Here is a 25100-nt window from a genome sequence, read left to right as displayed (position 1 = left end):
CCGGTGTACATTAAACTTTGAGACCAGAGCATGGTTCACCTTTGTCTTGGCTCATGTGCATCCATTAGAGTCGGGCAGCCTGCGGAGTGATTCTTTTTTTTTTTAAGATTTATTTATTTATTTATTTATTTATTTATTTATTTATTTATTTCTCTTCCCTTCCCCCCACCCCAGCTGTCTGTTCTCTGTGTCTATTTGCTGCGTCTTCTTTGTCCGCTTCTGTTGATGTCAGCGGCTCGGGAATCTGTGTTTCTTTTTGTCGTGTCATCTCTCCGTGTGGGTGGTGCCATTCCTGGGCAGGCTGCACTTTCTTTCGCGCTGGGTGGTTCTCCTTACGGGGTGCACTCCTTGCACGTGGGGCTCCCCTACGCGGGGATCACCCCTGCGTGGCATGGCACTCCTTGTGCGTGGGGCTCCCCTATGTGGGGGACACCCCTGCGTGGCAGGGCACTCCTTGCGCGTGGGGTTCCCCTATGTGGGGGACACCCCTGTGTGGCACAGCACTCCTTGTGCGCATCAGCACTGCGCATGGGCCAGCTCCACACGGGTCAAGGAGGCCCGGGGTTTGAACCGCGGACCTCCCACGTGGTAGACGGACGCCCTAACCACTGGGCCAACATCACTTCCCTGGAGTGATTCTTAATGTCAGTGGAATGTTGCACCAGCACCAGACCTGCCCCCAGCTCAGTGCCTGGTGCACAGTAAGTGCTCAGCACATTTTTGTAGACAGCCTGATTTGAATCCTCCCTACGGGTCAGGCCCCCATGTGGTCCTCAGCCTCAGCTGCACATTGGCATCCTCTGATCCCTGGACCCCACCCCAGAGATTTTGTTGTTTGCTTTTTATTTTACTTATCCCCCCACCCCCCTGCCTTGCGGCTTGCTTGCTGTCTGCTCCCTGTGTCCATTCGCTGCACTTTCCTCTGTGTCTGCTTGTCTCCCTTTGTTGCGCCATCTTGCTGCGCCAGCTCTCTGCAGGCTTGGGCCATCAGCTACCCCCGGGCATGGGCTGTCAGCCCACGGGCAAGCTTGTCTTCACAAGGAGGCCCCGGGATGCGAACTCAGGGCCTCCCATATGGAAGAAGGGAGCCCAAACCATTGAGCCACAGCCGCTTCCCTACCCCAGAGATTTTGATTGAAGTGACTGAATGTGGCCTGGGTGTGGACCGGGGACCTCATACCTGGGAAGCAGGTGCTCAACCATGGAGCTCCCCCCACTCCCCAGGTGTGGAAAGCTCTCCCAGAGAGTCCAAAGGGCAGCCCGGGCTGAGCACCACTGTTCTAGTGCCGGTGCCTGTGATGAAAGTTCTGCGCAGTCGCAGGGCTCTTTAAAATCCCACAGGAGGCGGAAGGTGGAGAGCCAGCCACTCACCATCTCAGCTTTCCCTCTGTGTTGGGATTGGGTGGTCATTTCCTCATTGAAGAATCGGCATCGTTGCTGACTTGCATTTATGGGCCAAAGCATATGAAATACGCATCTTTGAAACCAAGAATCACACTCCCAGGGCGGGGGGTGTGCACGTCTTGAGGGCCATGTGGGAAGTGAGAGCACACCCACACCCCAGGCTCTTGGCTGCAAAGAATCGCCTGCCCTTCTACATCCCTCTCCCCTCCTTCCTTCTCTACTTAATTCCTCTTCTTTCTTAAGACCTCAGCTTGTCTGCCACTTTCTCCCGGAAGCCTCCTCTGACCACCCCCAGGGTAGGAAGGTTCCTATGTTGTATGTTTTCAAAGAATGGGCCTCTTTTCAGATCCCAGCTGGCAGTTTTGCACGCACAGGTTGTGCCTAGTGTCCGGTGCCCCTTCTAGACTGGAAACTAGCTGAGGGCAGGAATCAGTCCTTCATTCCATTTCTAGTGCACAGGGTCTAGCATATAACAGTAGCACAGTAAAAACTGGAATGAATGACTGAATGAGTGAATGAAATTCTGCATACATGGATCATGAGGGTGCCACAATTGGGAGAAGGGCCGGTCCTTACCACAGAGCTTCTATGAGGATGTGGCTTATCCAACTATAATGAGGTATTGGGTCAACCCTGCAGTGTGCACTGAAGCATGATGTGCTTCTTAGGTCTATAATTTTTTAATAATTAGACTTTCAGGCATGTATGTCTTGTGGTTTGAATATGGCTCATTTATGCCTCTGTTGCTAACGTAACTGCATACGTAAGCCCTCAAAATTTTGCTTTAATAGTGATGGGCTACTGTGAGTTTGTGCTATTTAGGTAACTTGCAATATACTATCAGGACAATATAATTACATGCCTGGGTTATTTTTAATTTCATGGGGCAGCGTTTCTCAAGCCCTAGTCATTCCAATGCCACCTTTTATATTTCTTCCCTATTTGGATACCACCTCTGTGTGGTCTTGGATTTAATATTTTTCTTTAAATCTACTCATAAAAAAAGTCAGTAAATGTAGTTCAAAAGGAAAATTTATTTGATCACAGTAAATAAAAAAGCAGTTCTCACTTTTCTCCTATAGAAGATAACCATAAAATGCTCCACATATAAACAATGAAACTAAAACCAAGTTATTAAATACTAGCTAGACACTGTTGCCTGCCCAGGGCTCTGAGCCTGAGGCCCCTGCTTTCTTTGTTATAGAGATTGACAAGTGTTGGAGAAACTGTTAAGGCCTGATAGCAGCAAACTGCGACTTTCTCCCAGATTTAATTAGCACCAATGGAAAATAATTGACAAGAGTAACTTTCTCATGTTGTGATTCAATATTTATTTAGCGAATTGTCCACCGTTTAGGACATTGTTTTATCATATAAATTTATGTGTATGAGCTCATAGTTTTCTCTTATAAGGTAAGATGAAGCAAGTTTAATGTTTTGGCATCAAATGTACTGCAACTTTTAGGTCAAGATTGTGTGGCTCTTTTATTCTTCTAAATTGTTGAGTTAAGAACTACTGACAATCATAGGTACCACTGAAGTCTGGCTGGTCAGGATTCGAACCCCAGTTCTGCTGTTTGTTTGCACTGTGTCCTTGGGCAAAGTACTTTATTCTCTAAGGCTACGTTTTCTCAGCTCTAAAATGTGAGTACTAGTATCTGCTTCCTGGGGTTGATGTGAGGCTTACAAGAAGTAATGTATGTGAATGCCCCTCTCACATGACAGGGGGTCAGTAACTGGTAGTTGTCGTCAATCCCATAAGCTCCCAGAGAGTGGGGCGGGGTCTGTCCTCCTACCGCATCATCGCCACTGCCTGGCACCTTCCTGGAACTCAATGAATTCCCTCACATTCGACCAGCTTCAGGGTACAGAGGTGTTCACGCTGCCTTCTCCAGATCTTCCACTTAGGTGGGTTGACAACTGTCATGTGTCAAATTAGAGATTTCTTTGGGGACAGAATGGCCCTTGAGCTTCTTGGGGCAAGGGCCATGCTGTGTAGTCAATATGAAAGGCTCAAAATTGTTGCGTGAATGTGGGAAACGAAGGTGGCAGACCACGGTTCACACTTTCAGAACTAGGGGGATCCAGTGCCCTCATTTTAGAGGGGGAAACTGAGACCTGGAAAGAGGAAGCAACTTGACCAAGGGCATCCAGCCAGTTGGGAGAAAAGTAGGCATTTGAACCCCAATCTCCTGATGCCCCACGTAGAGCTCTACCCCCCACATTATGTCCCATCCTTATCCGCCTCCTCCAGCGGTTGTAACATAATAACGATCAGTTTGTCTCACCTCCAAGAACTTTGCAAAGCCTCTGGCCTCATCTCCCCACTAGGAATATATCGACATTCCTCATCGGAACTGGGGGAGGCAGGGGGTGCTGGAAGCCTCGTTTTGTGCACAGGTCATCCCTCTCAGGGCCCCCTGTGATCCCTGGGGTGTGAGGGCAGCCAGTGTACCCCAGAGGGAGGACGGTGTCTACTCATCTCCAGAAGAACGTAGCCTGATGTCTTCACCCTGGGGTCTTATCTGTTGGGATAAAAATGTTTATTCTTTAATTTGATGCAACATTCATTAAGAATATGGAAAAGAGAAAAAATCAGGAAGAAAACTGCGGTCACCCCTCAGGCTGAAGTGTGCTTTGCTGGCCTGGCAGGGGAGCGGCCGCGGTAGGCCTAATTCCGCTGCCCCCATAATAGGGTGGCTGGTCGGACTCACCGCCACCCCTGAAGGAAGCTCGGCATGGGCGCAGAGTGCCCTCGGGTCTCCCCTTCTCGGCAGCCATGCTTCCGCGGCCGCCCCTCCTCCCAGATGGCGCCACACGATGCCTGTGGGGCGGCACCCTTCTTCTTCTTTCTCCCTGTGCAGGCGCAGGGCGGAAAATTCCAGTCTGCCCTTTTCCCCTCCCCCGACAGCAGCAACAGCCAGGCGTGGGCGGAAAAATCCAGTCTGCCCTTTTCCCTCCCCCCCCCCCCCACAGCAGCAACAGCCAGGCGTGGGCGGGAAACTCCAGTCTGCCCTCCACCCCAGCAACAGCAGCCACCAATCCCTAAACCCTGCCCCTTCCCCCAGCAACAGCGACAGCCAATCCCTAACCACCACCCCTCCCCCGTCCAGTACCGCCCACTGACCTTTCGCAGGCAACCAATCAGAACAGGGCGTGGCTTCGACCAATCAGCCTTCCCCAGCCCCTATAAAACTGTTGCCTCTCCCTCAGTAAAGTGGACTTGCGTGTTTACCTTGTCTCCGCGGTAGTTCTTCTGCCGTGCGCCCTCCAGTCCTGAGAGCCCCCGACAAGGGCCTGGCCTCCCTTGTCCCCAGTTCGTCGCCTGCTTCTCCGGGCGACCCCTTCGTCGCCTGCTTCTCCGGGCGACCCCTTCGTCACCGGCTTCGCCGGGCGACCCCGTCAGCCGAACCGCGCAACCCCTTGTGAGACCGATCCCTCGTCTGCTGCCGGACCGACCCCTCGTCCCAAGCGGGACCGACCCCTCGTCCAGAGCTGGACCGACCCCTCGTCCGCAGCCAGACTCCACCTCTACCGACCGAGCAAGCCGCCGCAGCTGGCGCCCAACGTGGGGCAGAGCACCCCCACCGCCACCGACTGAGCAAGCCGCCGCAGCTGGTGCCCATCGTGGGGCAAAGCAACCCCACCACAGCACAACGTGGGGCAAGGCAACCCCACCACAGCCTCACTCCATAACCTGGCGCCCCTCCCCCCTCTCTTCTCACCGTGGGACTTCTCTCGTGCAACATTGCTGCTACCTGAGCCTTGGCTACCTCATACGATCCACGGCGGTCTGGGAGAATCGCTGGATAGCTTTCTCCTTCCATGTCGGGGGCTTATACCGACCCGCTATGATTAAGAGGAGCCTTGGATTTCTTGGGAGCGCGCGCTTGCACGTCTGAAGTAATCCTACCACAGCCCTACGCCCTCCTCTCTTCTCACCTTGGGACTTCTCTCGTGCAACATTGCTGCTACCTGAGCCTTGGCTACCTCATACGATCCATGGCGGTCTGGGAGAATCGCTGGATGGCTTTCTCCTTCCATGTCGGGGGCTTATACCGACCCGCTATGATTAAGAGGAGCCTTGGATTTCTCGGGAGCACGCACTTGCACGTCTGAAGTAACCCTCCCACAGCCCTACGCCCTCCTCTCTTCTCACCCCTATCTTTTCGCTCTGTATTGCTGCTCCTGAACCTTGGTGACCTCATACGATCCACGGCGGTCTGGGAGAATCGCTGGATGGCTTTCTCTTCCATGTCGGGGGCTTATACCGACCCGCTATGATTAAGAGGCACCAATAAAACTCTCAGGAGCGCATGCCTGAGCACCTCCACCCCTGCCTTCACCTCTGCCTCCTCCCCTCTGCACTTGCTCCCCTTTGCCTTGCTCCACTGCTCGTCGTCCCGCCCTCCCCTCGTCGGGGCCTTCTCTTGGCCCGCGACCACCGTCGGAGTCCCATCGGCTCCGACCCCTCGTCTCACCGCGCACCTCGGCTCCCATCGCCGCGCTCTCAAGGTAAGGGCCCCTTTTCTTATCAGCTCCAAAAGGCCATTAGCAATGGGTAACATCCTATCTGCTAAGCAAGCCCCACAAGTTTGGGCCCTCGCCGGTCTCCTAGACACTCACCGGTGTAAGATCTCTTTCAAACAGCTTCAAGTATATCGGGACCTTCTTCTCCCCTTTAATCCGTGGCTTACCACGTGTCAGCTTTGGGACCCGGACACCTATACTCGCCTTATAGATAGGGTCACTTTTGCTGTGGAGCAGGAAGGTAAAAGATTCCCTCCTGGCTTATTACAGGCAACATGAAGTCCAGAAGAAATCTTGAAGGGTATAATCTATGATATGCTATATAAAAAAGGATTTAAAAGCAGCTATACCAAGAAAGTAAGAATTATGAGCCAACTGTAAATAAATTATATATTTCTGTTAATGTGTTGTAATTGTTCTGTGTTTGTCTGTCTGTTCGTTCAATGTCAACATATATTGTGATACCTCCGGATGGTAAATATAAATTACTAGAAATCTTTAAAAGAGCTCTATTCAAATGGCCAAAAATTAAATAAGCGCTTATATTAATACTTAAGTTTATTATATTAATACATAAGTTTAAATGTTAATAAGATATCTACAATTAAAAAAAATTGTAAGTCTTAATTAACAAAATTAACTGTACGTCTTCATAAAAAGTTGTTCTTGCCTAGATTAAAATGAATAACTTATTTTTCTTCACAGGATAATATAAAGAATGTAAAACTTATATGAATATTAAAAAGGTTAAAAGTTTGTAAAAATGCTAACGGAAATGTAATAAGTTTTGCAAAAAGACGTATTTTGTCCTAAAGTAAGATGGCTAATTTTTCATAAACTCTTGAAATTTAATTTGCATGCGGCAAGTGTAAAAGGTATTGTGATAACTTTACGTAAGGGAATGTGTTCTGTAAGGATAAAATTTATCTTCAATAGTTTACATTAAGGTATTAAATGGCTAATTCCAAAAGGTCATTCTTAAATATATATATATATAACTAAATTGATGATAATAATAATAAAAGGTAATTTTATAACAGGAAAGATTAACAGCAACCAAGCTCCCCTGCCAACTTGCTTTTAGGAAACAGTTTCTAATATTGCATGCTACTAAGTATTTAAAGAAAAGTTATTCTTAAGGAAACAGAAGATGATTTTGTCTTTGCAGCCATTGTCTATTTAGCAACACCCCTCGCTATCGGCCTAGCCACTGTTGCGCCGGACGATTGGAACCTTAAACAAAGACTCCTCCTCACTGTCATCTTCCTATCTATCGTTACTATATTTACTGCCCTCATTCTCCTTCGTTTATAAAGCAGTCTCCTACAAACCACAAAGCTTCTGTCTTAAACATACCATTCTCAACCCTATCCTCTAAATGATCTTCTCACTTCCCCCACAGCCTTTAATACTCTATTTCTTTCTCATAACCTTTGCTTTCTTGATAATATTTTCCGCCATCTGTCTAGCCGCTACCACCCCAGAAGATTGTAACCACGGCCCCCCATGCCGCCATCGCTCTCAAGCAGCTCCAGCCCTGCTAAACGGCCCGCAACCCGCTTTCCCCGGCCGGCGGCCTGCTTTCTAGCATCCAATAACGCTTCTGCTCTTGCCTCCCCATACTTCTGCAGAGCTTCCTCCTGTCTCGACCTCACTCCTCTTCTCAGCCATCCAAAGCATCCTTTCTCGTCCCCCGCCCCCCTCCTTTTTTCGCTTGAACCCCTACTGCGTTGCAGAATTGGGCCGCCCCATGTCGGCCCGCCCCATTAACATCGGCCTCTCTCGCGCCCGTGAAGACTTTGGCCTTCTTATTGTCCTCGCCTACGTCTCCACCACTCCCGATGCTGCCGCCACCACCGTCGCTGGTGCCCTGACGCGACTTGTCCTCACCGCTGCGATCCTCCAGACCATCACACAGTCTGCCTCTACCGCTCTTCACCGCCAAGAAGAGATCAACTACCTGTAACGCGCTGTCATCCTGGACTTTTAACAAGCAGATGGACCTTATAGCCACCAAGATCAACAAGAATTGGACATTGGCCACCCTTGCTTGCAATGGCAAGATACTGCCCCCCAAATTGTACATTTGTATCCCCATCATACTCACCTCCCTCTTCAGCCCCGCTTCCCTCATTGCTTACTGCCTCTTGGGCCTCGGCTACTTGTTGCTGCTGCCATCCTGGCCCTTATTTGAAAAGAAGGGGGAAATGCGGTCACCCCTCGGGCTGAAGTGTGGTTTGCTGGCCTGGCAGGGGAGCGGCCGCGGTAGGCCTAATTCCGCTGCCCCCATAATAGGGTGGCTGGTCGGACTCACCGCCACCCCTGAAGGAAGCTCGGCATGGGCGCAGAGTGCCCTCGGGTCTCCCCTTCTCGGCAGCCATGCTTCTGCGGCTGCCCCTCCTCCCAGATGGCGCCACACGATGCCTGTGGGGCGGCACCCTTCTTCTTCTTTCTCCCTGTGCAGGCGCAGGGCGGAAAATTCCAGTCTGCCCTTTTCCCCTCCCCCGACAGCAGCAACAGCCAGGCGTGGGCGGAAAAATCCAGTCTGCCCTTTTCCCTCCCCCCCCCCCCCACAGCAGCAACAGCCAGGCGTGGGCGGGAAACTCCAGTCTGCCCTCCACCCCAGCAACAGCAGCCACCAATCCCTAAACCCTGCCCCTTCCCCCAGCAACAGCGACAGCCAATCCCTAACCACCACCCCTCCCCCGTCCAGTACCGCCCACTGACCTTTCGCAGGCAACCAATCAGAACAGGGCGTGGCTTCAACCAATCAGCCTTCCCCAGCCCCTATAAAACTGTTGCCTCTCCCTCAGTAAAGTGGACTTGCGTGTTTACCTTGTCTCCACGGTAGTTCTTCTGCCGTGCGCCCTCCAGTCCTGAGAGCCCCCGACAAGGGCCTGGCCTCCCTTGTCCCCAGTTCGTCGCCTGCTTCTCCGGGCGACCCCTTCGTCGCCTGCTTCTCCGGGCGACCCCTTCGTCGCCGGCTTCGCCGGGCGACCCCTTCGTCGCCGGCTTCGCCGGACGACCCCGTCAGCCGAACCGCGCAACCCCTTGTGAGACCGATCCCTCGTCCCAAGCGGGACCGACCCCTCGTCCGCAGCCAGACCCCACCTCTACCGACCGAGCAAGCCGCCGCAGAAAACCTAAAACAATTGCAATCCCACAGCCTAGAGATAACTGTTGCTAACGCCTAGAGATAACTGTTGCTAATGTCTTGGCACATTTCCTTCCAGTCTTTTTTCTCTGCATATATATGTATTTCCCTTTCCCTCACCCCACAGGAGATTCACACCCTGTATGCAGAGCTTTATATTCTGCTTTATTAGCAGTCACTCTCCATTTCACTCCACCCCCCTGCCCCAGTCCTAGACAACTGCTAATCTTTCTTTTCTTTAAAGATTTGCCTGTTTTAGACATTTGTATGAATGGTATAATATAATATGTGGTCTTGTGTGATTGTTTCTTTCACTTAGCAAAATGTTTTTGAGGTTTATCCATATTGTAGCATATATCAGCATTTCCTTTACTTTTTTTTTAAGATTTATTTTATTTATTTATTTCTCTCCCCTCCCTCCCACCCCGGTTGTCTGTTCTTTGTATCTATTTGCTGTGTCTTCTTCGTCCGCTTCTGTTGTCAGTGGCATGGGAATCTGTGTTTCTTTTTTTTGTTGTGTCATCTTTTTGTGTCAGCTCTCCGTGTGTGCGGCACCATTTCTGGGCAGGCTGTACTTTCTTTTGCACTAGATGGCTCTTCTTACAGGGCACACTGCTTGTGCATGGGGCTCCCCTAAGTGGGGACACCCCTGCATGTCAGGGCACTCCTTGCGTGCATCAGCAGTGCGCATGGGCCAGCTCCACACGGGTCAAGGAGGCCCGGGGTTTGAACCGTGGACCTCCCATGTGGTAGACAGATGCCCTAACCACTGGGCCAAGTCTGCCACCTTCCTTTACTTTTATGGTGAATAATACTCCATTATATAAATAGGCCACATTTTATTTATCTATTCATGAGTTAATGGACATTTGGGTTGTTTCCACTTTTGCCTATTATGAATAATGCTGCTATGAATATATGCATATAAATTTTTATGTGTACATATACATATACTTTTATTTCTCTTGGTTATATAACTAGGAATAGAATTGCTAGCTCTATGTTTTACCTTTTAGGAACTGACTGCCAGATTATTTTCCAAAGTGGATGCACATTTTCCATTCCTATCAGCAATGAATGAGGGTTCGATTTTCTCCACATTCTCTCCAACACTTGTTATTTTCTGTCTTCTTGATGATAGCTATCCTAGGGGTGTGAAGTGGTATCTCATCGTGGTTTTGATTTGCGTTTCCGTAATGTTTAATGATGCTGACCATCTTTTCATGTGCTTATTGGCCATTTGTCTATCTTCTTTGGAGAAATGTCATTGAGATCCTTTTCCTATTTTAAAATAGGGCTATTTGCTTATTTTTTATTATTAAGTTGTAAGAATTCTTTATATATTCTAGATACAAATCAGATAAGTGATTTGCAAATATTTTCTCCCATTTCATGAGTTATCTTTCCACTTTCTTGATGAAGTACAAAATTTTAATTTTAACAAAATCTCAAGAATGTTTTTAAGACATGATCTTATGTTTTATGTAAATGAGCCATGATTTGTTTAACACCAATTTGTAAATAGCTGCATTGTTTCTTTCTTCTTTGCTCTTATTGTTAATGTGATACTATTCATCTTTTAAATCTTTGTGCACAATTCTGATTGTCTCCATAGGACAAAGTCCTAGACATGCAACTACTCTGTGTAAGGGTATAAATGCTTTTAAGATTCTTACCAAGTTTCTTTCCAAGAAAGATCATGCCCACACACCCACCTTTGATCACCACCTACCCCAGCAGGGCTTGAGAGTGTCTGTTCACCATGTCATTCTTATCATTTAAAAAAAAAACAAACCCTCCCCTGGTTTTTATTACTGAATTTTAAAATTTGTGTTTTCTCGCTGTTCTGTACTCAGCTGTGGTAGAACGTTGGTTGGGAAGGAATTTAGAGTTTGTCAGAGGGAAGTCTAGGTAGAAGAGATGGCAAAGTTAAATCCCAGAATTTCTTTCAAGAAATGCCATTTTATTACTTTTGTGTATAAATAACAATTCTCTGGGATGAGGAAGCATCACTTTTGTCAGGTTCCTTGGGGAACCTGCTTTAAGGAACAGGGAAGTCAATGGCGACTCTGCCAACCCTTTGGAAGCATCCATTCCATTCTTGTTTGCATCATTAATTTCTCCCTTCATGGTGTTACAAAGGGTAAAAAGAAAAACAAAATAGAGTTACTATGGATAAAATAATTAAAATGGAGTCTGGAGGTCATCCCTGGAGATGACTCTTAGGCAAATATCACAGACTGCCAAAGTATGCAAAATCTCAAGCAACAATGCTCCTTGAAACCCCAAGAACATCAGGGTACCGTAAAAACCAACCACAAGATAAAGAGCTCAGCTAACTGATCTGAAGGACAGAGTACCCCAAATATCTACCAACCAAAAACATCTTGTCTAATCTTCTTTCTCTTTAAAAACCCTTGCCTGGAAATGCCAAGGTGGGACACAATTTGGGTTGCCCCCTGAATCTGTTCTCCCCAAATTGCAATTCTGAAACCCCAAATAAATGCCTTTGTTTCCTTGCAGCTTAGTTTGTTATTTCGTGGTTGACAAAAATATTTGCAAACATAATTCATTCAAATTATTCCAAACTTCCAAAAAACTGGTATCGACCATTCAGGAAATCTCCTGATTTCTCAGTGTGGTTCTCATTTGTGGTCTTAAACAGTCATTCATCGATTCATTCACTCACCAATCATTTCTTTAACACATACTTTGTGCCAGCCATTGTGCTTGACATTAGAGACACAAATATGAGTCGGAGTTTATGATCTCATGCTTGTACTCTCTGGAAGTTCTGGAACACTTTTGAAAATGTGATGAAAATGGCAGAACTTCCTCCCCAGAAAACCTCATGCCCCACAAGCCCGCACGTAATTTTGTGAGTATATAACCTCCTCGGTGCCCATCCACGGGCTTGCTAGGGGTGCTACAGACCCCAGCTCAGAATCATTCTTATATTCCAAGAAATGAAAAAGAGCTGCAGTTGTTAAATTCTTATTATCATTATGTAATACCTTGAAGCTTGACTCCTGATCAAGGATTTCCCTCCTCCTACTGCAGAATTTGTGGACTTCGACATTTGAATTTGATTCCTAGGTTATATGCATGGGACAGGTGAGCGCTGTGGCTTCAGAGAGGTGACTGACACAGTCGTGGTCCTCACGGAACCTGTGGTCCAGGGAGGGCCTCTTGGACACACTGGTCCTGGCCTCCCCTAGGGACACCTGCTGAATCTCATGAGGGCATTTGACCCCTGGCTCCCGTAAAACCTGTAGGAAAGAAGCAAGGGTTAGATGAGCAGGAGAGGGGAAATGAGGGTGACAGTGGCCTCTCCGGGGTTAAGTTGCCTGGACTTCACCAGCCTTGGTGACCTCAGATCAAGACAGGCCCTGCGGGTTGCTGAGTCCAGCCTGGTTTTTAGATGACACGAGGGTCCCAGGGAGGGTTTGGGGAACAAATGCACCTCGAATCGTAGAAACCAAGGCAGACAGGTGGGCATGGAAGGAGGTCAAGGAGTGTGGCTGGAATTTTGATGAGCTCTTCAATCCCCATCTCCGTTCTTTCTCCCCAACGTCATACACAAGGAATGCGGAATTGCATTGAACCAGGAGGCAGCCAGCTGCTTCAGAACAAGCAGTAAAGCGGCACAAAGGGAGATGTTGTTTATCAACCCTTGGTGTCTTGGCATCCTGGAGCAGGGACTGAGAGCCCGCTAGCCTGGGGAAAGTGGAAGGGGGGGTGCTGATTTAGGCATGGGCCTGCCTCCTCCAGTGCTTATGTTCCTGTCAATGTGGCCCCCTCATGGGTCACCGGCTCTTTGCAAAACCCATGAAAGCTGTGAGCCCTTGCCCCGTACACTGTTGCGAATGATTTGAGGAGATTCATGGTCCAGTGGAGCCCAACCATGAATTCTAAAGGGTTCCTGGAAAGCAAATTTGAACTTGGGCAGTACACTGAAATGTGTCCATGCTCCATTTACTGCTATTAAAGAAGGTCATAATGATAAAAATCAGGGACTGGCAAGCTTTTTCGGTAAAAGGCCACAGAGTAACTGTTTCCGGCTTTGAAGGCCGTATAGTCTGTGTCCCAGCTCCTTAACTCTGCCACTGTAAAGTGAAAGCCGACATAGGCGTCGTGTAAGTGAGCGGACAGGCGTGCTGGCTGAGTTCTAGTAGAACTACTTACAAAAACAGGCCTGCAGTGGGCAGGATTTTAGTAGCAGCCAGTGCTTAGGCAGGCTCAGCGGGAGCCAGGTGTCCACATTGCTGGTCCCATTTCACAGGTGATGAACCGGCTGTGGAGGTTTCGTAACTTGCCCAAGGTCATTCAGCGGGAGATAGATGGAACCTAGATTCTGACTCAACCTATCTGATTTTGCTGCTTTGTTCCTAAATGACAGGAAAGTGTTATGGAGGTTAAAAGGTAAAAGGTAGGATGTGAGGATGATGATAATGATGGTAAATTTACTGGGAGTCTGCTACCAGCCAGGCGCTGTGCTGAGTCCCTTGCATGGCTTACCTCACTGTTATTACTAGTACAATTATTACTTCCACAAGGCAGTAGAGACACAGAGAGGTTTGTCCATTTGCCTTAGATCACACAGCTAGGAAGTGATGGGGCAGGATTCGAACGCACACTGCACTCCCAACCTTCTTCCCCCGTTGCTATCTTGAAGCAATATCGTGGTAATATTTCATTCATCATCTGACAAGACACAGGACCCTGACCAGTTAGAATGTAGACCTGGGGAAACCGACTTTGGCCCAGTGGTTAGGGGGTCGGTCTACCACATGGGAGGTCCGCGGTTCAAGCCCCGGGCCTCCTTGACCCGTGTGGAGCTGGCCCATGCGCAGTGCTGATGCGCGCAAGGAGTGCCCTGCCACGCAGGGGTGTCCCCCGCGTAGGGGAGCCCCACGCGCAAGGAGTGCGCCCGTGAGGAGAGCCGCCCAGCGCGAAGGAGGGAGCAGCCTGCCCAGGAATGGCGCCGCCCACACTTCCCGTGCCGCTGACGACAACAGAAGCGGACAAAGAAACAAGACGCAGCAAAAAGACACAGAAAACAGACAACCGGGGGAGGGGAGGGGAATTAAATAAATGAAAATAAATCTTTAAAAAAAAAAAAAGAATGTAGACCTGGGTTAGGATCCTGGGCCCCCTACTTGCCAGCTGTTACCATTTTAGTATCTGGATCATGGGGTAGTCCTAGGAGAGGGTTCTGTGTAGCTGGGGCTTGGGGCAGTGGCATTTACTGACTGGTCAGGAAATATTTTAATACTTACAGAACTGGTATGACTGTTGCGATCCTGTCTCTACAAGGTGAGGCTGTTCCAAAGAGGCACACCCAGGGTGGGTGGGTGGGGGTACAAACAGGCCCTGAGCAGGGGTCCCGCTGGTGGCCAGAATGCCAGGGGCACCTGGGTCCCTGGAGGAGATGGCAGTGGAGAATCTGAGGTCTGGGACCCCAGAGTGAATAAACTTGGTCCCCCCGGCATCGCTCCATTCCATTATTGCACCCCCACCTGCGGGGGCCAGGGCCCCGCCCTAGTACTTGGCAGGTAGCCTCCTGCCTGCCCTAGACAGAAGTTAAAGGTTAGCAACCCTCCCGGAGGGGACAGAATGTATAGAATGTCTTGTTAAGTCTTCCCAAAGCAGTAAACATCCTTGGTAAACAGTCCTTCCTAAGATCCCAGGATAAACATCACCAGACCCCACCCTACCAGGAAATCTGTCCCAAGGACTGTGGAATGTCCTTGTTCTAAAACCCCTTTTATTTCACAGCTTATTTTCTCATCTCTCTGCAGAGCACCAACTTCATTCATTCTTTGACCGGCCACCTCAAAGATTCTCTCCTGCTGGTAAGTCCCAATAAAGCTTCTGCCTGACTAAATGCCAGGTGTGTTTCTGGGTCCCGCGGCCTCTCCAGCTCGTGCCCTTCAGGGTTCTAACAATTGGCAAGCCACGAACCAGGAGACCGGGGGACCACTGGCCGTAGAGGGCATGAGCTCAGGGACAGGGGAATCCATGGGGGAAATCCTGGTGGGGGTGCTGAGGGGCGGCTACCCTCCAGGACGAGTGGGGACCGCCGAGAGAATATGGGGACACCCCAAATCTCCAGCAGGTGCTGCAGCAGATAGCAGGGCAGCTGCACTGAAATAAGGAAAAGTGCCACTTAGAAGGAAAGTTGAAGTGAGAAAGGGTTAAGTCCTAGCCCAGGCAGCGATGAAATGTTCCTCAACAGAACGCGGGCACCGAGTTGGTGACCAGTTATATTTCAAGACTGTGTAATGGAATGTTATTTAAGTTTTACTCACATCTTATTTTGATCAGAATTTTTATTAAGGTGTGAGAAAGAACTTTCAGTTTTGAATCAATAGCTTACTCCTGAACTTCAAGTCTAAGTGTACTCCTGAAGAGTAATCCATAATATACAAGTGTAAAATGTCTGTCTGTCTAAACTGCTCAGTTAGTGCGTGATTGCATTTATGCTGTTCAAGTATTCCTAACTGGTTGCTGGTTACTAATAAAAGTGTTTCCAAGAACGAGCCTGCGTATTACAGACAACATAGATTCCAGAAGAGATCTTAAAAGCAAAAAAAAAAATCAGATGTGAAATGAAGGAGAGCTTGGAGATAGCCATACCAAAGGAGCGAGAATTAAGAGTCCTATTAGTGAGTTTTATGTTTCTGTTGGTGTATCTTAATTCTTTTTGTGTTTGTCTGTTGGTTCAGTGTGTATTTTCATACCTCCGGATGGTAATATTAAATTAACAAATGAAAATTCTCAAAAGAGCTCTATTCAACTTGCTAAAAGTTAAGCAAGTGCTTATATTGGTAAAGGAATACTCCTGAAGTCCCAAATTAGAAAAGCCAAACAGGATAAGAAGTCTTATAAAATCTGAATAAGGAAACTATTTAAAGGATAGACACTAAAAAAATGTATCCTGATTTCTCTCATAATCTTTCTATAACCTATCATGTCCCCAGGGTCTTCTCCTAACCTCGACTGAATTCCTGTAAAACTGGTTTCCGAAACTAGGAAACTAAGGGGATGGCCTGGATGTGGAAAGATAGGGGAGATGTGAGTTTAGCTGCGAATTCTGTCTACTAAGCCTGGAATTAAAATAGGAACACAGGGGATATTACAGAATAAACCTTGTTTTGTATAGTCTGCCCTATAATTCCCCAATTAAATTTTAACAGCTTTTGAGATGACAGTAATAATCCAATGGCCAAATTTCAGGGAGTAAAGAAAAAGTCCTTGAAAGCTATGGAAAGATTTTTCAAAAATTATGATTAAACAAATTAAACAATTATAATAGATTCCAGAACTTGGCAGTCTGTTTGCTTTTAAGGTTATTCACAATTTCAAAGAATTTTATTAAAGAAAAAAGAGGTTTTAACCTCCTGTGGAGGAAGGAAGAAAAAAGAACATTTCTTGCATGAACTATAATTGTTTCAATTTTATTTAGCTTGGATGTAATCTCCCTAGGTCTACAGGATACTAATAAAATAAATTAGCATTATACGTATTAAATCTTTAAGGTGGTAAAAATGATAAGTTTTTGGCTAATAAAATTGTTATACACCTCTTTTTAAAAACTGTTTTCACCTTAATTGAAATGAATAGTTTTTTTTTTCCTTCATAGAACAGAATGAGGGATATGAGACTTAAGTAGGTATAGAAAGGGGCTCTTAACCTTTTTTGTTCCACAGACCCCTTTGCCAGTCAGGTGAAAACCACTCCTTACTAAGTCCACACTACACTGTGTATTATTTAATAAATATATCACACCCATACCAACACTTCCCCATAAGAATAATGCTTTTTTGAATTTCAATTCAAGCTCACAGACTCCTTGTTAAGAACTCTGATATAGAGAGAAGTCAAAGGTTTGTGGAAGTGAATTCATAGTCAATGGTGACTAAAATGTGATGCTTGTTTAAGGGAACGTATTTTGTCCTAAGACAAAAAAAATCAGGGTGGAAATACGTAAGACAAGGCTTGAATGTATATAGAAAGTTGTATAAGGTATTGTAGAAGGTAAGATTAAGTGAGGGAATGTGTTTTGTGAAGGTGAAATTTGTCTCGTGATGAAGTAGTTATAGTCCATGTGGTTTGGATAGGTATGGGAAGTTTGTAAAAGCATTTTCTGAATGAAAAGATTATAATGTAAGTGACTGATTCCAAGAAATCACTATTAAGTGAAAATCTAGGAGTTAATATTAATAACAAAAAGTAACTTATGGTTAATTATGAAAAGTTTGTCAAAGCATTGTCTAAACTGAGGTACTTAAATGACTAATTCCAAGAAGCCATTATTAAATAGAAATCATGATTTCGTAACAGGGAAACCTGTCAGAAGCCACCTCAGTCTGCATATTAGAGTGGTGGTAGGCATCACAGAGGCTTCGGGATTGGGGAACTAGCTATGGACTAAAGTAGACTTACTAGTATTCTACTAGACTTGTGATTTTAGCAATGGAAGAAAGATCATTGATGTGGAGGCAGTGGCCACTGGAGGTCTGGGAATAGGGAGAAGGAAAAACAGGTGTAATATGGGGGCATTTTTGGGACTTGGGAACCATCCCGAATGACACATTGCAATGACAGATACAGGTCATTATATATCCTGCCATAACCTACAGAATTGAGTGGGAGAGAGTGTAAACTACGATGTAATCTATAATCCATGCTTAGTGGCAATGCTCCAAAATCTGTTTATCAATTGCAATGAATATACCACACTAATGAAAGATGTTGCTAATGTGGGAAAATGTGGGCGGTATGGGGAGTGGGTCATATAGGAATCCCCTATGTAACATTTATGTAATCTAAGGATCTTTTAAAAAATAAGGAAAATTATTTTTTAAAAAATCATCATAAAGGAAAAAACATAAAGTGGTGGAAGGGGGAAGATAATCTTGATTCCATTGGGAATCAGGTTTTCATAAAATAATGGAGAAAGTAGTTTAGTACAGTAGTGCTGTAGTAAAATACCTGCTAACATAATCATGGTAAAGGTATAGAAGTAAAAAGTAAAATATTAAAAATAGTCAAGTCCATTTAATATGTTACAAACTGCATTGAAAGTATTTAGAATGTGTATAAAAATTAAGAGATAGACTTCAGTATTGTCAATCTCTTGTGCATTCATACCAGGTCTCTAGTACCCTGCATGGTGCCTCTCAATTCGAGTTATTGACTAGGTTGGTTAGTCACTTCGACCCCTAAAATAATAAAAGAATCTACCACATCTCTGGACATGACTCCTGAAGTGGATGGAAAGTACGTTGCAGTTTCAGACTCCTGTAGTAGCTGGCGATGGCTTGATATGGCCAGATTTGCAGTGGGCATTGTCTCCAGGCTGACTCTGTCTCATAGTGCCGGAGGGCGCTACGCACCAGGCCAGGGAAACCCTGGAGCCTCTTTCTAGGGCCATTGGTGCTGTAGCATGCTGGCTGTGTGAAGGATCTACCAAGTGGAGCAATAATTACCAGAGTCATGTGATTAGAACCTGGACAGACACAACTGGCATAATGGCCTGCCCCGTGGAGAGACAACACGTATAGTCTCGCAAACCCGGAGCTTAGATCTATGAACTGCAGCTCAAAGAGGAGCTTGTGCGTTGATTAATATTATGTGCTGTGCATATATACCTGATGAATATAATAGTATCTCTTCTATTCTAAATCATATGCAGAAGGATATTGAACATGTTAAAAGTCTTTGTAAATTTAATTCATTTTCTAAGTAATTAATGAACGCGCCTGTAAGATAAAAGAATGGCTCTCTTAAACTGTCTTTATTTCGCTTGCCACGGGCTGGTCTTGTTGTTGCCGTATTGTCTTTGTGAGTTTCTGTCTAGGGCAGGGCCTCTCCTCATGCCTCTCCTAGCTGTCCCAGGCATAACCACCACTGTGGGACCTGGGGGTGGCATTTCCTAGACAGCATTTGAAACTCACGAGATCGAGCCCGTCAGCTTCAGGAGGATGGAGCCTCTGGAGGCACTTGGCCTTTCTCCTTCCCGTGGTCCAGTATGTCATGGCTGTTCCCCTTTTTTGGGACCACTTACCACCATTTTCTTTATCCTTTTAGTAAGACCATGTGTCTTCAAAATTCCAAGTTTATTTCTTCCAGAATGAAGGCCTTCCAAAACAAGGTGTTAGTCATGTGGGGATTTCATCCGGCTCCAACAATGGTGCTGACCCACCTTCCCTCAACCTTGACAGAATGGCCAGAGAGTGTGACCCTAACCAGCAGGAAGCAGCTACAGAAGAATGACCATTAAGAATGAGAGTTTAAGCTCTCTGAGGGGGAGGTTGAGGCAGGTTAGTATAGGAAACAGGTAAGGCAGCCCACCAAAGACCTGGTCACGAGGTCCAGTTTGAAAGTCCAGGCCTATGTGCTGTGTGTAATGGCCTAGGATGGCACGTAGCTGGGTCCGTCACCCTAGATAACATCACCCATCTGCATGGAACAGATGAGGGAATCCGTCATGTGGGGTGGTTACCCCTGAGTTGTATAGTTTTACTATCAAGGCTACCTACAGAGTAAAGCACGCCCCCTGGTGGTTCTACCCATTGGCCATTTTTGTGCCAGGTGGCGCTGCAATTGTCATTGAAAAAACACATACCGACTTTAGCCCATTACACTGCTCAAGCCTAAATGACTGCAAGGTAGCAATTTCCTTACTAAAGGAAGAAGCTACCCAACTACAAAACATAGTTTTACAACGTAGGATCATTTTAGATATTCGTACTGTGACACAAGGTGAAACCTGTGCCCTCATTAATGTTCAACGTTGTGTATATATTACTCCTACTGTTGTCTTTTAGGCTGTTGCTCTGGAATGTGGATGCAATGCTTGTCCTGTGGTCAGTGTAGGCGGCTAGTGGGGCTACGTAGGACAGGGCCCCCTGAGGTCCTCAACACATAGCCTGTGTGACGTAAACATAAGTTAAAGGTTGACAACCTTCCCCAGAGGGGAGAGAATGTGTAGATGTTATCCTAAACTATAATCTTCCCAAAGCAGTAAAACGTCCTCAGTAAAGGGCCCTCCAAGCACAGCGAAAACACCCCCACGCCCCATGCGTGGGCCTCAGGTGACCCTAGCGGGAGCTCTGTTCTCTCACGCTGCGGGATATTCTGGTTCTGAAACCCCTTACAGAGCACCCCTCATTTTTGCATCTCTTTGCGGAGCGCCTGCATTCGTCTTTGACCGGCCGCTGTCACAACTGCTCTCCTGTCCGTAATTCCCAGTGATATTGATGCTCGACGTTCGCCAGGGGTGGCCTTTGACCCGCGGCCTCACCGGCCTGTGCCCGCCAGGAGCTGGGCTGGAAACACCACCCTCGAGGCTGGAGCCGGGGCCACCCCGCCCCCGTCTCCCTGCAGAGGGGGCAGGCTGAGTCAGAGGCTCCAGCAGGAAAAGAAACTTTCTGTACTAAAAGAAAGGGGGAGGGAGAGCTCCTTTCTCAAAAATAGGAAAGGCAGTCTGGTTGCCATGACGAACGCCTCATGTTGCTCCGTGTTTTTAAAACATTTTTGTGTTTTTTTTATGACCCACATAAAAAGGTACATACAGCCTCTTTGACAAATTATTTGGAAAAATCTCCATCTTATGCCCCATTTGAGTGCAGATCGAGGAGCTGTGGGTCTAGGAAAGCTTGCTTTGAAGCTTTCGATGGCTCCACAATCTCTGACATTGGGGAGCCCCGCCCCACCATCAAGGAAAATCTTGAAACGTCCCTACAGATCCCGTGATAAATATGCACATACATTTCTTGTAAAAATATTTTTTAAGGTTTTTAAGTAATTCCTACGATATGAGGTTTTGTGGAGTATAAATCATTCACCGTGTGCTTACAATCTGTGTGTTTTTCCGTTTCCAGTGAGCTGCAGCTGACTCACTGCCTACTGGAGGCATTTAATCAGACTTTTATTAATTTTGACTTTGCATTTTCCTGTTAGCTTGTGATTTCAGGTTTCCAATCTTGCTGTAGGCCCTTGAAAAGCTTATGGACTCCAGGTTCTGTGTCTCTGACACAGGAGCAGGGGCGGGGGCATCAGGCAACTCCATGGGCCTCAGTTTTCTCATATGCAAAACTGAAGGTTCAGGAAAAAAATATGCAGTGGGATAAAGATAGAATAGAGGTGGGAGAGGGGGGAGGGAGAACGATAGGGAGGGAGGGAGAGAGAGAGGGAGAAGGAATGATAAAGCAAGTGGTGTGAAATGTAATAATGGTGACATGACGGCAGGGAGTTCCTTGTTCTGTTCTGTTCTCACTACTTTTCTGTAAGGTTGAAATGGTATCTGAATGTGGCGGTGGTGACAGAACGTTGGATAGAGCAGAAGCTTTCAAGCTGTGCTCAGATGGAGCCCCGAGGGGCCCAGGGACCCAGGACCTGAGTGGTGTGGCCTCACATTCCTGTAGCTGAGCAGGTCCATTTTCGTTTGCCATATATTTGGGGTTCTGTATGGATTTTACTAGAATAAAGTAAAGAGGAAGCCAGAGACTCCCAGCCCTGGAGGTGCCTGAGAACTTCCAACAGGTCTAAGGACCTTGGAGTCTTGGAATCTTTCTGTCTCAGAAGGCTTGGGTTTTCCTGACAGTGGAGGGAAGAGAAGCAGACTCATTGGTTACAGATGGGTGGAGGATGAGGGGTGGTGGGGACAGGCAGGCGGGGACCAGCATCAGGCTGGGGATGGGAGGAGACACCGGGTGGCGGAAGAAATGACCAAGGTGGTGAATTCGAATCTTACTCTAGTGCATTGCCAGCTGGCTGTTAGTATGTTGCAGGTGCTGCTTGACACATTTTATAAGTATTAACTCCTTTAATACTCACAATACCCTGAGATGCAGGTGCTGTCATTATCTCCATGTTACAGAGGAGAAAAGTGAGGCTCAGAGAGGTGGAGGCACTTCTCCAAGGTCACACAGTGAGTGGCTGAGTGTGGATGCAAACCCAGGCATCTAGCTCTGGAGTGTAGCTCCACTTCCCATGTTACCAGCACAGCAAGAACCGGGACTTAGATGAATGAGGGAGGATGAGGGAGAGGGGCTTCCAGAAATGGCCCACAGAGTTGTGGTAACCACGTGTATTCAGTGCTCACTCAGCCCGCACACTACCTGCATCCTCTCAGGGAACCCTCCCAGCCAGCCCTGTGAGGCTGGGATTATGACCTTGAGCCTGTGGATGGGGCAAGGGATCCCAGACAGGAAAAGTGACTTGCCCAAGGTCACAGCAAGAAAGGCCAGAGCTGGGGTTCAAACCCAGGTCTTTCTGACCTCAAAGGCTATGCTCCTGGCCACTAGTCTGGACTGCTCTAAAATGCAGAGGCTCGGTGCTTCTGATCCACTCCTAGTGGCTCTCAGTAGCTGCCAGCCCCAGGAGGGAGGTGTGGGCATGGGGGCTGGCTCAGCTCACCAGATATTTCCATTATGGGTCAGAGCTAGGGGACAGCAGTCCAGGGGCAGACACAGATGGAGAAATTAAAAAGCTTGGGATTGCTGGACTCAGATATGATCTCTGTCCACAAGTCTCTCCTGTTACTTTTACCAGAACTGTAGTTGGTGCTGGGGTTTAATGTATACCCAGGGGACTTGAATCTCTGGACTGACCATGTGATAGCCAGGCCCTGAGCCTTAACAGACTTCAGCTCCTACACTCTGGTTGATTGGACTTACCCCACTCAGCTAACATGGAGGTGAAGAAGGTCAACCACCACACCATAGAGCCAAGAGTGCCTACAACTGCAAGCAGGAGGATTGCATCCAGTATCCATGTGGAATCTAAGCCCCCTCTTGATACAGATGTGGAGTGGACACAACCATTCCAAGGTCCATAGGATGGAGGAATAGAGTATGGATTAGAGTGGACTTACTGATATTCTACTCATGAGCTATTGTGATTAGTTATCGAAGAAAATGAGGCATCGGTGTGGAGAAAGGGGCCATGGTGGCTGCTGGGGGTAGGGAGTGGGAAGAAGAGATGAGATGTGGGGGCGTTTTCGGGACTTGGAGTTGTCCTGGGTGGTGCTGCAGGGACAATTGCCGGACATTGTATGTCCTCCCATGGCCCACTGGGTGGACTGGGGGAGAGTGTAAACTATAGTGTGGACCATTGACCATGAGGTGCAGCGGTGCTCAGAGATGTATTCAGCAAGTGCAATGAACGTCTCATGATGATGGAGGAGGTTGGTGTAATGGGGGGAGGAGTGGGGTGAGGGGGGTGGGGGGGTCTATGAGGACCTCATATTTTTTTAATGTAACATTAAAAAAATATATAAAGACAAAAAAAAAAAAAGCTTGGGATTTAGAAAAGGGTGGAGCATTGACCAAGTACAGACCCAGGCAGGACGCATGACCTCCTCTCCCAAGCAGGTGGGAAGAGAAGGGCAGCCCTGGAGGGCTGAGCAGAGGAGAGGACAGCTGAGCTCGGTTCCAAAAGACGGTCAGGAGGCTCCCGGGCGGCTGGCATGGGGTGCAAGCTAGGGTGTTTCTGGCAGGAGGCACCGAGGCTTGAAAACACACCATGGTTTCAGAGTAGAAGGAGGGGCCGAGGTGGGCCATGCAGCTGGAGAGGGGGGCAGGGCAGGCCGCAAAGAGCCTGTGTGTGTATATACATGTATGTCCTGGGTACTGGGAGGATTGACTGCTCAGGCTTTGCTGTGTGGCACTGGGCAGTTGCTCACGTTCTCTGAACCTCTGTTCCACCTCTTGGAAAAGGGAAGTTTTCCAAGAACCAAGCTATGTGCAGTCAGGCATCACCTGACGGCTGGGGACAGCCACAGGTTTCACACCAGTTCTGAGTTTCTCCCCTCCGTGTCCTAGAGAAATGGGCTGGGACAGCCCCTCTGGGCCCTCCTAGTCCCCACCACCCCACCCACACCCAGGGTGGTCCCACCACACCCAGAGTGGAAAACTATTTCTTCAAACAGAGAGGCTGGGTGGGACCCCCCCTGGGCCCTGCTCCATGCTCCATCCCTTCCCTATCTGGGACGGAAGCCCAGGGGCCTGGACGCTCTCCAAGTGGACAGAATCGCCTGGGCTGCTGCCCTCACCACCTCCATCTTCTCAGTTCCAGATACTACACTTCTCACTTGTGTCTCTTTCCTCCACCTCAGACAGTCCCAAAGAGCTGGAAGTGTGAAGAATACCGGGGGTCTGGGGAAAGAGACATTTCAGGTGACATCTGAAGGGTCACTCCCCCTTTACCCGCCCTCCCTGACCTGGTCTGCAGAACAAGGGAAGTCGCTCTCTGTGTGTCCTCATGGACACGAGTCTCTGGGGGGAGTCGCAAGTGTACGATGATGCTGGGCCCGTGGTTCCGCTCTCCTGTCTTGCTAACTTTGTAGTTCTCTCAGCGGTTAAGAATCATAACTTGGTCTTCCTCATCAGAAAGGCATCTTTAACTCTCAGCCCAGCTGGCCTGAGAAGCTGCTGACTTTGGTCAACCTTCTGTTTGTTCACTTGACAAAGACTTATTGAGCACGTACTGTGTGCCCGGCACCCTGTCCCTGCCTCCATGGAGCATTGGGTGTGGAGGGGGAGTCGGCCGCTAAGTACAGTGTTTGGCAATTGTGGTTGGTGCTGCCACGGAGGACAGGGACCTGTGAGGATGAGCAGCAGAGCGCTGACCTGGTCTTGGGGTTCTAGAGAAAGTGATATTTCAGCTGGCATCTGAAAGTTTGCTTCCCCTCCTCTTCTTTTCAACTCTGCTTTCCCTTTAGCTTTCTCTTTCCTGAGAGAAAAGGTTGACAGAAGCCAGATTATGGGAGATTTGATTGACCAGAGTCAAGACTTTGTACTGGGGAGCCATGGAATGTTGTTGAGCAATGGAGTGACACTGAGTTACATGGAGCATCAGGAAGGCTTCTAGGTGAGATTAGAGGGCCCAAGGTCTTTTAATGACTAATAGAAGGGGAAAAAAGCCCAACATTTATTGAGTGCCAACCTCATTTCTAAACACATTGTCTATATCAATTAATTTCATTTTTACAACAATTGTC

General features: G+C 47.7%; 1 protein-coding gene across 2 annotated transcripts in view; it reads left to right on the top strand.

The window, feature by feature from the left end:
* The first annotated feature begins 14810 nt into the window (after positions 1-14810).
* Positions 14811-25100, top strand: part of CMKLR1 (chemerin chemokine-like receptor 1) — an 81966-nt gene continuing 71676 nt past the window's right edge. For both annotated transcript variants that reach the window (XM_023592182.3, XM_023592181.3), the window contains exon 1: positions 14811-14943. The gene's annotated coding sequence lies outside the window, so the exon portion shown is untranslated. The remainder of the gene's footprint in view (positions 14944-25100) is intronic.

Source organism: Dasypus novemcinctus, chromosome 19 (assembly GCF_030445035.2).
Source record: "Dasypus novemcinctus isolate mDasNov1 chromosome 19, mDasNov1.1.hap2, whole genome shotgun sequence".
In the NCBI taxonomy this organism is placed as follows: Eukaryota; Metazoa; Chordata; class Mammalia; order Cingulata; family Dasypodidae; genus Dasypus; species Dasypus novemcinctus.
This window is presented reverse-complemented; position numbering and strand designations above follow the sequence as displayed.